Source organism: Chiloscyllium plagiosum, unplaced genomic scaffold, assembly GCF_037043375.1.
Source record: "Chiloscyllium plagiosum isolate Xiang-an unplaced genomic scaffold, Cpla_swu_hap1 HiC_scaffold_17, whole genome shotgun sequence".
NCBI lineage: Eukaryota > Metazoa > Chordata > Chondrichthyes > Orectolobiformes > Hemiscylliidae > Chiloscyllium > Chiloscyllium plagiosum.
The window spans coordinates 69,709,509-69,721,388 of record NW_028270155.1 but is presented as its reverse complement, the minus strand read 5'-3'; the positions used below and the strand labels follow the sequence as shown (position 1 = coordinate 69,721,388).

At 45.4% G+C, this 11,880-nt stretch overlaps 1 long non-coding RNA gene across 2 annotated transcripts in view; it reads right to left on the bottom strand.

Annotated features, from left to right (window-relative positions):
* Nucleotides 1–2,972: 2,972 nt before the first annotated feature.
* Nucleotides 2,973–11,880, bottom strand: part of LOC148147404 (uncharacterized) — a 10,908-nt gene continuing 2,000 nt past the window's right edge. For both annotated transcript variants that reach the window (XR_015760000.1, XR_015759999.1), the window contains exons 2-3: nt 7,532–7,602; nt 2,973–3,401 (exon numbers count right to left, since the gene is read on the bottom strand). This is a non-coding gene — a long non-coding RNA (uncharacterized LOC148147404). The remainder of the gene's footprint in view (nt 3,402–7,531; nt 7,603–11,880) is intronic.

The window sequence follows — 11,880 nt, the reverse complement described above, 5'->3', positions numbered from 1 at the left end:
ATATTGCATTTAATCCTTAATTCACATGATACGGTCCAAATTACTTGCTCTTCATACCATTGCTCACATGTTTCCAACTGCCATCAATTTATTTCCTCCAAATGGAAATCAAACATCTTACGTTTGCTTGACTTCATCTTTACAACCTAAAAATGCAGATTGAGCTTTAAGATTATCTCTGATGTATCGGTCAATTCATAACACTTTATACCTACTAATAAAGTGTTGCTATCATAAAGTCATAAGCACAGAAACAGATTCTTCGGTCCTATTCATCTGCGCTGACCAGACATACCAATCTGATCTAGTCCCATTTGCCAGCATTTGGCCCATTTCCCTCTAAATCCTTCCTATTCATGTACCCATCCAGATGCCTTTTAAATGTTGTACATACCTCCACCACTTCCTCTAGCAGCTTGTTCCATACATGCAACATTCCTTGTGTGAAAACGTTACTCCTCTGGTTCCTTTTAAATCTTTCCCCTCTCACCTTAAATCTATGCCTTCTAGTTTTGGTCACTTGGTAAAAATAACCAGTCACTGAGTGTTGGGATGCTTTTTCTCTTGTAGCAAGGATTGTCATTGGGACAATTACCCAAATGCATTGGCCTAAGACTGTTTAGTTGGCACACAGACTAGGAAGCAGAAACAAAAGCAGAAATTGCTGGAGAAACTGAAAAGGTCTGGCAGTGTCTGTGAGAAGGATGCAGAGTTAACGTTTTGAGTCCAGTGACTCTTCAGCAGAACTAGGAATCAGATACATGTTGAATTTGCTGAATGGAAACATGGGGTATTAGGTCTTATGACAACAACAAGAACAGAGGGTGAAGAGAATGAAGAACTGCCCAGTTAAGACAGAACCAAAGAGAGATTTCTTCTCTCAGAGTTATGATTCTGTGAAAAGCTTTATCGCAGAGGGTTTTTGAGGCTAGGTCATTAAGTATAGTCTAGTCTGAGTGAGACAGGTTTTTAGTCAGTGAGAGAACCTAAGGGTATGGGGAAAAGGCAGGAATGTGGAGTTCAGGATGATCAGATCAGCTACAATCTCATCCAATGGTGGAGTAGACTGAATGTATTGAATGGCCTACTTCTGCTCCTATATCTTTTGGGAGGGGCTGAAAGACACAGGGATAGAAAGAAAGAAAACATTTCCATTTCACATTTTATGTCCATTGGCTACGAAACACTTTGCAATGACCAATGAAGTACATTGGACATCTACTCCTTACTGCAGTACACAAAGCCCAGCAGCCTATTTCTGCACAGCAAGCTCACACATACAGCAATGAAATAAATACAATGGGATAAGGTATTAGTACCTTGTTTGAGGGAATGGCAAGTAGTAACCAGGAGACTGGGGATAATTCTATTGTTCTTCTTTGAAAAAGTACCATGTGATCTCCTTTTACATCCTGTTGTTAGATGAGCCCTCACCTTAACCTCTCGTGTGAACAATGGGGAGGGTGCAGCAGAACTCCCTCATGAATGACTTGAGTGTCAGTCTTGATACCTTGTTCTCTGGAGGAGAAAACATGATCCTCCAAAATTGCTCAAATAGGGAATGTCAACAGCTGAACCATAGCTAGGAGAGAGACAGAACCAAGGAAAACAAACAGAGCAAAGCTATATGAATGTAAGAGACATCTAAGCCACAATTTGAAGGTATATCTGGCTCACAAGCCTTTACAAGGACATCTTACTAGGTGCAAGATGAACTAAGGAGGCAGGAATTCCCATGTGACGAACATTGGAATATAGGAACAGTAGTAGGCCATTCAGCCCAATGGGTGAATAAAACCCAGTGCATATTGTTCCACAGTACCAATGCTTCAGTGTTCAGTTCATCGGCTTTAATTTGGAAAGATAAAAATAGCTGGAGAAACTCAGCAGTCTGGCAGCATCTGTGGAGAGAGAAACAGTTGATGTTTTAAGTCTCATGACTCTTCTTCAGAACTAATAGCAGCTAGAAAAAGGTGGTATATAAGCTGGAAATGGGGCAGGGAGGGTTAAAGGAGTAAGCTGGGATGTGGAGATGGAACCGAGAGAGACAGACAGGCAGGTCAGCTGACAAAGGATGGATGATGGTCAGTCAGGGAAGGAGAAAAGCCAATAGTGGGAACCATAAGTGAGAATAGGTTGGCTGTGCCCATTCCAAGACGGCTTGCTCACTTGTTAGCTCCCACTTACAATCTAGGAATTCCTCCTCCAAGGTATTGTGATTATTGAGTTATACAATCTATATTCAGATTACAGTCACCCCTAATTACAGATGTTTCTTTACTGCATGCATTTCTGATTTCCCATGTAAAACAATTAAGTCCCAGACATCTTATCTGTTTCACTTGTTGCCTGTCTCTGTCTGAGACAACAGTTAACATCAGTGGAAGTGTATGTAGAAAGTATAAAACACATTTTAACTTAACCAATTCACTCAAAGTATCAACAATATTACCAAATATAAATTGTAATTAGTTAACTGAAACTACACTAGTCACCCTTCTGCTAATTTAATAATGAACTTAATTGAAGCATTACCCAGGAATGGTCAGCTGGCCAGGCTGAACAGTTCCTTTGATGTCTTTGCCCTGCCTCCTGGAGAGGGTTGCTCAGGCGCTGTCATTCTCCAGAGGTATGCCACAGATTTCTGGTCACGCTCCAGTTTATCTGTGATCCTCTTATCGTCCTCTTCAAATCAAGTACCAGGACTGCATTCCCTTTCCTTATTTGGTCTGAGTAGCAGCCACTGTATACATAACTGTAACCACATTTATCTTTTAACACTTGTTCAACTTGTTAAACTCTCAGTTTCTCCATCAGAGTTTTAACAAGTTCCAACATCTCTGCCTTTTTGATCCAAAGATTTATCTGAGGATCATCATGCTACTCTTCAGCACAATACTAAGCCGCTGCGTGGCAACCGTTAGTTCTCTTTGTTAAAAAGCATCAGTAAATAATTTCCACTCGCATGTTAGTGCATTATTTAAAATGTCATTTTAATACCTTACATGAATTCAAAAACATTACTGTTACAGTAAATGCATGGTTCATAATACCATCATAAACCTTCTCCTATTCGCAATATTCTTTGGTATCTGATCCATTCCCATTCCTTTCCATTTCTTAGCTTTCCATCTTAGCACCAAGATAAAACTATTACCACAATAAGTATAACAAATTGTAATATAACAACAATCATATAGACACATTCCTGATCCACGATAGACCGGAGCATTCATTCCCCAGTTCCAAAGTTTATTCGAGCCTTGGAGTCGGCAACATCTTGCTGGTCTTCTGCAAGGGCTTTGATTGGTTTCTCGTGTACGGACCATTCATGAATAACTTCCTTGACTTCTTCAATAATCTTTATCCAGTCTGTAGTAGGATGGGTAGAGGTTCTGTGGCTACAAATTGTCGCAAATCTTCATATTTGTCATTTTGACAATTGGACAGTTACATACAATTTCTTATTAGGTTCAGGTTTAAAATTTGGTGGCCAATAGATAAATCAGAAGAAAATCATGAATTGCCACATTATGTCCATTCAAAGTACACTATTTCCATCTCTCTTGATATCCTAAGGCTGGCATGGCAACGTAATAAGTGTGTCCTCCTAGGGCATACTTAAAAGGTTTGTTATTCACTGGTAAAATAAAATCCACCTCAAACAAGTCTTCTCTGATCATTCCTTCAGACGTGCCCAGCAGTTCCTCCCAGGTGGCATTGGGACAAATCCACTCTCTTCAACCCCCCCCCTTCAAAAAGTTTAGTATGTATTGGTTCAATGACATCTTCGAGGAGAAAGTGAGGTCTGCAGATGCTGGAGATCAAAGTTGAAGCTTTATTCCTGGAACAGCACAGCAGGTCAGGCAGCATCCAGGGAACAGGAGATTCGACGTTTCGGGCACAGGCCCTTCTTCAGGAATGAGCAGAGAGTGTTCAGCAGGAGAAGATAAAAAGGTAGGGAGGAGGGACTTGGAGGAGGGGCGTTGGAAATGTGATAGGTGGAAGGAGGTCAAGGTGAGGGTGATAGGTCGGAGTAGGATGGAGGCGGAGAGGTCAAGAAGAAGACTGCAGGTCAGGAAGGCGGTGCCGGGCTGGAGGGATTCGGCTGAGACAAGGTGGGGGGAGGGGGGGATGAAGAAACTGGTGAAGTCCAAGTTCATCCCCTGCGGTTGGAGGGTTCCCAGTCGGAAGATAAGACGCTCCTCCTCCGACCGTCGAGTTGTTGTGGTTTGGCGGTGGATGAGTCCAATGACCTGCATATCCTCGGTGGAGTGGGAGGGGGAGTTGAAATGCTGTGCTACAGGTTGGTTGGGTTGGTTCGTCCGGGTGGCCCAGAGGTGCTCTCTGAATCGCTCCGCAAGTAGGCGGCCTGTTTCCCCAATATAGAGGAGGCCACACCGGCTGCAGCGGATGCAGTAGATGATGTGGGTGGAGGTGCAGGTGAATCTGTGGCGGATATGGAAGTTTCCTTTGGGGCCTTGGAGAGAAGTGAGGGGGGAGGTGTGGGCGCAAGTGTTGCACCTCCTGCGGTTGCAAGGGAAGGTGCCGGGAGTGGAGGTTGGGTCGGTGGGGGGTGTGGATCTGACAAGGGAGTCGCGGAGGGAGTGGTCTCTACGGAAAGCTGATAGGGGAGGTGAGGGAAATATATCCTTGGTGCTGGGGTCTGTTTGGAGGTGGCGGAAGTGACGGCGGATGATGCGCTGTACATGGAGATTGGTGGGGTGGTAGGTGAGGACCAGTGGGGTTCTGTCCTGGTGGCGGTTGGAGGGGCGGGGCTCAAGGTGGCGGTTGGAGGGGCGGGGCTCAAGGTGGCGGTTGGAGGGGCGGGGCTCAAGGTGGCGGTTGGAGGGGCGGGGCTCAAGGTGGCGGTTGGAGGGGCGGGGCTCAAGGTGGCGGTTGGAGGGGCGGGGCTCAACCCGCCCCTCCAACCGCCACCAGGACAGAACCCCACTGGTCCTCACCTACCACCCCACCAATCTCCATGTACAGCGCATCATCCGCCGTCACTTCCGCCACCTCCAAACAGACCCCAGCACCAAGGATATATTTCCCTCCCCTCCCCTATCAGCTTTCCGTAGAGACCACTCCCTCCGCGACTCCCTTGTCAGATCCACACCCCCCACCGACCCAACCTCCACTCCCGGCACCTTCCCTTGCAACCGCAGGAGGTGCAACACTTGCGCCCACACCTCCCCCCTCACTTCTCTCCAAGGCCCCAAAGGAAACTTCCATATCCGCCACAGATTCACCTGCACCTCCACCCACATCATCTACTGCATCCGCTGCAGCCGGTGTGGCCTCCTCTATATTGGGGAAACAGGCCACCTACTTGCGGAGCGATTCAGAGAGCACCTCTGGGCCACCCGGACGAACCAACCCAACCAACCTGTAGCACAGCATTTCAACTCCCCCTCCCACTCCACCGAGGATATGCAGGTCATTGGACTCATCCACCGCCAAACCACAACAACTCGACGGTCGGAGGAGGAGCGTCTTATCTTCCGACTGGGAACCCTCCAACCGCAGGGGATGAACTTGGACTTCACCAGTTTCTTCATCCCCCCTCCCCCCACCTTGTCTCAGCCGGATCCCTCCAGCCCGGCACCGCCTTCCTGACCTGCAGTCTTCTTCTTGACCTCTCCGCCTCCATCCTACTCCGACCTATCACCCTCACCTTGACCTCCTTCCACCTATCACATTTCCAACGCCCCTCCTCCAAGTCCCTCCTCCCTACCTTTTATCTTCTCCTGCTGAACACTCTCTGCTCATTCCTGAAGAAGGGCCTGTGCCCGAAAAGTCGAATCTCCTGTTCCCTGGATGCTGCCTGACCTGCTGTGCTGTTCCAGCAATAAAGTTTCAACTTGGTTCAATGACACCCAAGTCCCTTCACATTTACCCACAGTATGAACTTGCATTAGAAGTCAGATTATCCCCATGTCTGTGTATATGAAGGACCACTCCAGCGTACAGAAGACCTTTATCGTAAGTATTCAAAACCTGATCACCTGATGAAGGAGCGTCGCTCCGAAAGCTGGTGTGCTTCCAATTAAACCTGTTGGACTATAACCTGGTGTTGTGTGATTTTTAACTTTGTACACCCCAGTCCAACACCGGCATCTCCAAATCATTCAAAACCTGATTAGCGAGGATAAGGCTTCTGTGGTGATTCTGCCTCTACCCATGTCCTTAGTTGCTCATCTGACACCCAGTCTGGTACTGAGTCTAACTGTAGCATGTTTGTACTGACCATAGACAGGAACCTATAGTATGTGTTGTCTCATTGGCCAAACTGTCTATGATCATAGTAGAGATATTTTGAAGGGGTTTCAACACATGGATTGCATTGAATACCAATGCTGCCTTCTCTTACTTGTTTTGTCTTGATTCTTGTATTCCTGGCCCACTATTATCTTTATCTTCTCCTACAGTGAATTTTAACTGCACATCCAATTCTGCTATGTCAAGGGTTTTGATAGTGACTGTGCCTGCTGTATAGCCTTCTCCTGTTAATTCAATCAATGCTGTCTTCCTCCTTTTCCTTTCTGCTTCCAAGTAAATCCACTTTGACAAATCACACTATCTGGAGTAGGTGATCAAAGAGCTGCCAGACTGTACTATCACACCAAGATGGTATCTGTGCATCCACCAGGTTAAATACTGTGTTTATATCCTGGTACCAGAGTAACAGTTTCTTGTGTTTCTTCCAGAACTGACCAAATCCCCCTATATCTCTCTCTGGGACTCACGACATTGTGGCTCTGAAGTGGTACCAGGGGTCATGGTGATAGTAGGTTGAGCGGTCATAGAACCCTACAGTGTGGATGCAGGCCATTCAGCCCATCGCATCCATACTAACCCTCCAAAGAGCATCCCACCCAGACTCACTCCTCTGCCCTGTAACCTTGCATTTCCCATGGTTAATCCACATAGCCTGTACACTACAGCCAATTTTGCACAGCCAATTCATCTCAACTTTACATCTTTGGATTGTGGGAGGAAATCCATGCCAACATGGGGAGAGAGTGTAAACTCCACGCAGACAGTTGCCCAAGGGTGGAATTCGAACCCAGTCCTTGGTGTTGTGAGGCAGCAGTGCTAACCACCGAGCTGCCCAACTGTAGTTGTGGATGGATTTGCACTATGGAGCATGAAAGCTGGTCCTGTCACTGGATACATACCTAAATTGTCCTCGTTCTCTCTGAACTTTGGGAGAGTCCTAGACCTATATTCTATCAAATTCGCAATTACAGACAATCTCAGACCCTTAGGGAATTTTTCCTTGAACAGATCCTCCAAGGATTAGTTTTGTCTCAGACTCTGTTCCAGATAATTCTTCCTTCTTGGTTGCTGGGGTAAAAACTGGAAAGTAGGGTTGAAACTGCTCAGGGATAGGCCATGGTGATAAAAACACACATCCCCTCCCCACACACAACCATTACCATGACACTTGTTCAGTTGTGTAATATAACCTGCTCAAGCAACAGATATTATCCCCTCCCATTTATAAAAAAAGTATCATGCTATTCACCGCAGAAGGTGCCGCCATTTCAAGAAAAACGCCAATAATGATTCTCCATGTTCTCCTGGTGATTCTTCTTCCTACAAAACAAACACAATCTGTTCTTATTTACAGTCAAAATGATTTTATTCCAATGACAGATCCTGCATCTCAGGTTACTTGGGCACCTCTCTCGACCTCATCTTGTCCCAGTCTTAGATTAGATTAGATTACTTAGTGTGGAAACAGGCCCTTCGGCCCAACAAGTCCACACCGACCCGCCGAAGCGCAACCCACCCATACCCCTACATCTACCCATTACCTAACACTACAGGCAATTTAACATGGTCAATTCACCTGACCTGCACATCTTTGGATTGTGGGAGGAAACCGGAGCACCCGGAGGAAACCCACGCAGACACGGGGAGAATGTGCAAACTCCACACAGTCTGTCGTCTGAGGCGGGAATTGAACCCGGGTCTCAGGCGCTGTGAGGCAGCAGTGCTAACCACTGTGCCACCGTGCCGCCCACAAATACTTTCCCAAAACCAGTCCCCTGGGGGATCTTCCTATCCAGAAATTCCTTTAACTCCAAAGGATTCTAACATAACGTGCTGATAATAGCGATCCATATCGCATTGGTTCCCCCCACCCCTTTTTTCCCATGTTATTAGCTGCGACCTAATTAGCCTCCTTTATCCTTTCGATTAACCTTTGAACCCACTTATCCCTTGTTATGTTATCAACTTCCAGTTCTGAGAGATTCAATCCTAGCAAGGGCTTTAATTCTCTAATTTGTTATTAGTCTGTAAGGGGTAAATCCAGTGGAGGACGACAGTGTTTATCATCATCAGGACATAAGGAAGCACTGTCATCAAGGGGTCTTATGTTGCTGCACCATTTTGGCCAACATATTCCCCAAAGTTTGACTGATCTTTTCAACTATTCCACTGGATTGGGGCCTTTGGTCATGTGGAACCTTTGTTTTATCCCAAGTAATGACCTGACATTCTGCATCACTCGGGCCACGAGTTGCGTCCTTTGATCTGACTCAATATTCCTTGGTAAACTCCAATGTGAAAAGACTTTGTCTAACTGGACCTTGGCCATAAAATTAATGGTATCAGTTAGAGTGGAGAATACTCTATTTGGTGAAGGTACCCACTATGAATAGGATATGCTTATATTCTCCACTAGTTGGGGACAGTAGACTCAAGATCTATCTGCAAGTTTGTGCAAGGTCCTTCAATGAGCCTAGTATGTTTCAAGCTCCTTTCTTAGCATTCCTATCAAGATTATGTTGTGCACGTATCAATCAGTTCTTGATATAATGTTCAACATCGCCTTTCATGTGCACCCACAAGCACACTTAAGTCTTTTCAGGGTGTTCTGTTTCTTGGTGCTCATGACTGTCATGATACCTCAGGTACTACAAACTTGCTATCGCACAGGGCAACTCCATCTGTTGCATGTAGTCCCTTTTGTTCACCATAACCTAATTTCTCTCCTTTTAGAAAAACTTTCCATATCCTTCCTCTGTTCTCCTAAGTCTGCGGGGTCTTTTTCTCTTTTTGTGCTCCTATTTCCTCAACCTGCAGCACCCATTCTTCTCCTGCTATTGCCCCTTGTTTAGTCAATTCTTCTGCTTTTCTGTTTGATGAAAACTTAGGATGAGCTTTCATCACTCCACAATCTTTCCCCTTTGTCTTTTCAGTAATGGGGTGGACAGTAGGACCTTTCCAACTGCTGACAAACCCTCTTGCCTCCTGTAAGGTGATATATTCCATCAGCTGTTGCACATATACATACTCCGAGTAGATAACAGATCCTGGATGAAATTTCTCTGGGCGGCTCACTACGTATGCCATGGCTGCCAACTCAGCTGCTGGAGTACTCATGGTCTTTGGCAGTTATAGGGCTATAGTATATTTCCTGTCCATTATTCTTCCCTACATGCAGGTCACATTCTGTCTTCCATTTCCCATCTGTACAGATGAAGAGCCAGCAACAATTTTGAAAGGGTGATTTTTCATTTTGTGTTCGCTTTACCAGTAATCCCTCCTTTGTATTTTGATACCAAAGGTCCCTTGCAATCATTTGCTACCACCACGTGACATTCAGGGAGTGTCCCATGATAAATTAAATTGTCTGCTAACATGGTGGCACTTCAAACCACTTTCACCTCTATGTTCCTCCCTTGTAACAGCAACATCTATCTGGCAGTCTTATTCTGGCTCACTGTGCCATTGTTCCATCCAGCAGCATCCAAAAGGGTCAAAATTGTCAACGGGTCCAATTCGACAACACAAGTAAAATGTTGAACTGCCCAGGCCACCAATAGATGCCTATCACACGTTATATACTCCTATTCTACTGACATGAACATGTGCAAGGCATAGACTGCTGGTCTCAACTGACCATGTATCTCTTGTAACAAGACTGCTGATATTGTGGAATGTGTTGCAGCCACCCCAAGGAGAGTTGTTCAGCTGAGTTTGGGATTTTTAGGTCAGGAGCACTCATCAAGCCCTGTCCAAGCCCTATTGCGAAGCTATTATCACTTCATGTGTTCTGGCTTCCATTCCCATAGACATCTTTCTTTAATAATGTCATTAAGCCCAAAAACAATCTTTTTAATCTGTTCACATCTGTGGTGACGGGAAGTCGAGCTGCTGCTCCAATTTGTTCTTTGTCTATTTGTTTTTTTTCCTCTAGTTATCACCGTTCCTAAATAATTCACTTCCTACCTCATTATCTGAACCTTTTTCAGATTCATTTTCAACCAGAGTTCCTTTAATAGTTGCAACACCGCATTTAGGAGCTAAGATTGCTCCTGTTCGATTCCAGTTTGTAAGAGCACATCATCAACCTTATTATATCAGACAGTCTGGCCTAGAAAAACTCCATAACCCATTGCTTAACCATTGATGGGATACTGTGGAATCCCTGTGGCAAAGTTGTCCATGTATGTGGCTGTCCTTTAAGAGGTAAATGCAAATTTATACTGACACTCCTCAGTCAAAGGGATTAAGCTAAATCTATTGCTGATGCCCAATACTGTAAACCATTGTGCTAATTTGCTTTGTTTAATCATAGTTTTGGGACGAGCAGCCACTTTAGGAGCTGGAGCCTGGCTTTTTAACTGGCCAAATTGGAGAATTATTGGTGGAGGCAACATTGCAGTGCTCCAAGTGACTAGACTCTGAATTACTTTCTCAATGTCTCATTCAGTTTGTTTGGGAAACTCACGTTGTTTCTGTGGCTTTGAGTCTGGTCCTTGGGTGCAAGCTTCCTCCTACATCCTCCAATTATGTTTGGTTTTGGTGAAAGCATTTTTATTCTGTTAGTATTGCCTAGGCTGTTGGATCCCAACTCATCTGTAGGACTGACCCACATGTCTCCCATGTGCAAACTCATTCCCTGTATGAACCAACTCGTACTTTAGCAATAGACTGTTCCTCACTCATCCCTGGCATTTGCCAGATCATACAGTTTACTGGGTCAAAACAAAGACCAACTCTTATGCTGCTCCTGGGGTGGTTTTAGTAGGGCCACCCATTGCTGCAAGAGTAAAGGACTAGTTACCAGCCCAATTTGTGAATGTCCCGTAAACAGTTAGAATAACGTCTGCTTCTGTTTTCCAGGTAAATTGAAGTAAAGTGGATGTGTTTACAGTGGTTCCAGATCCCTTTGTATCCCAAAGAAAAAAGTAATAGGACAGCCTCCAACCTTACCATCCACCAAGGATCTTTCCATTCCATCCCTCCCAGCATCACACATCGAAGTTGGAGGCCTAATATTGTCACTCAGCTGGGGTGCATCCTGCTCATTGGCTCTACATTGTTTTGTGGCATGAGCTGGGATCCCCCTAGTGGCAAGGTTCAGGTCTGCGTTTGATTGGTCTCACCTTTGCGAGGGGTTAAACAATCTCCAGCGTAATGACCCGCTGCCTCAGATATAACACCGATTATCACTTCCCATAGTTCATCCACTGCCAACTGCAGCGAGTGGATGTGCCCTTCCCCTGTACCTGTCTCGACCCCACCCCCCCAATCTGATATGGAGGGGTTGGTCCCTCAGCATGTTTTCGTTTTCTTTTCCTTCATTTTTCTAGGACCCCACAGCCCTGTTAGCCGGTGCGATTGTCGTGTTAGTCTTATTTGAATTTCCCCTTCCCATTTCAATGTTCTTGTCATCCGCCTTATTATCTATGCTTTCCTGTGGCCTGTGTCAGGTCAAACACGAGCTTTTTGTTGGGAGTCCTCCGTGATACTAAGATCCGTACCATAGTATTTCGCTCTTGTAGGTTCTGTTGATCCAAGTCCAGCTCCTAAATATTCCGAAACACTGATCAGAGCAGGAGGTGCAAAAGCTATCAG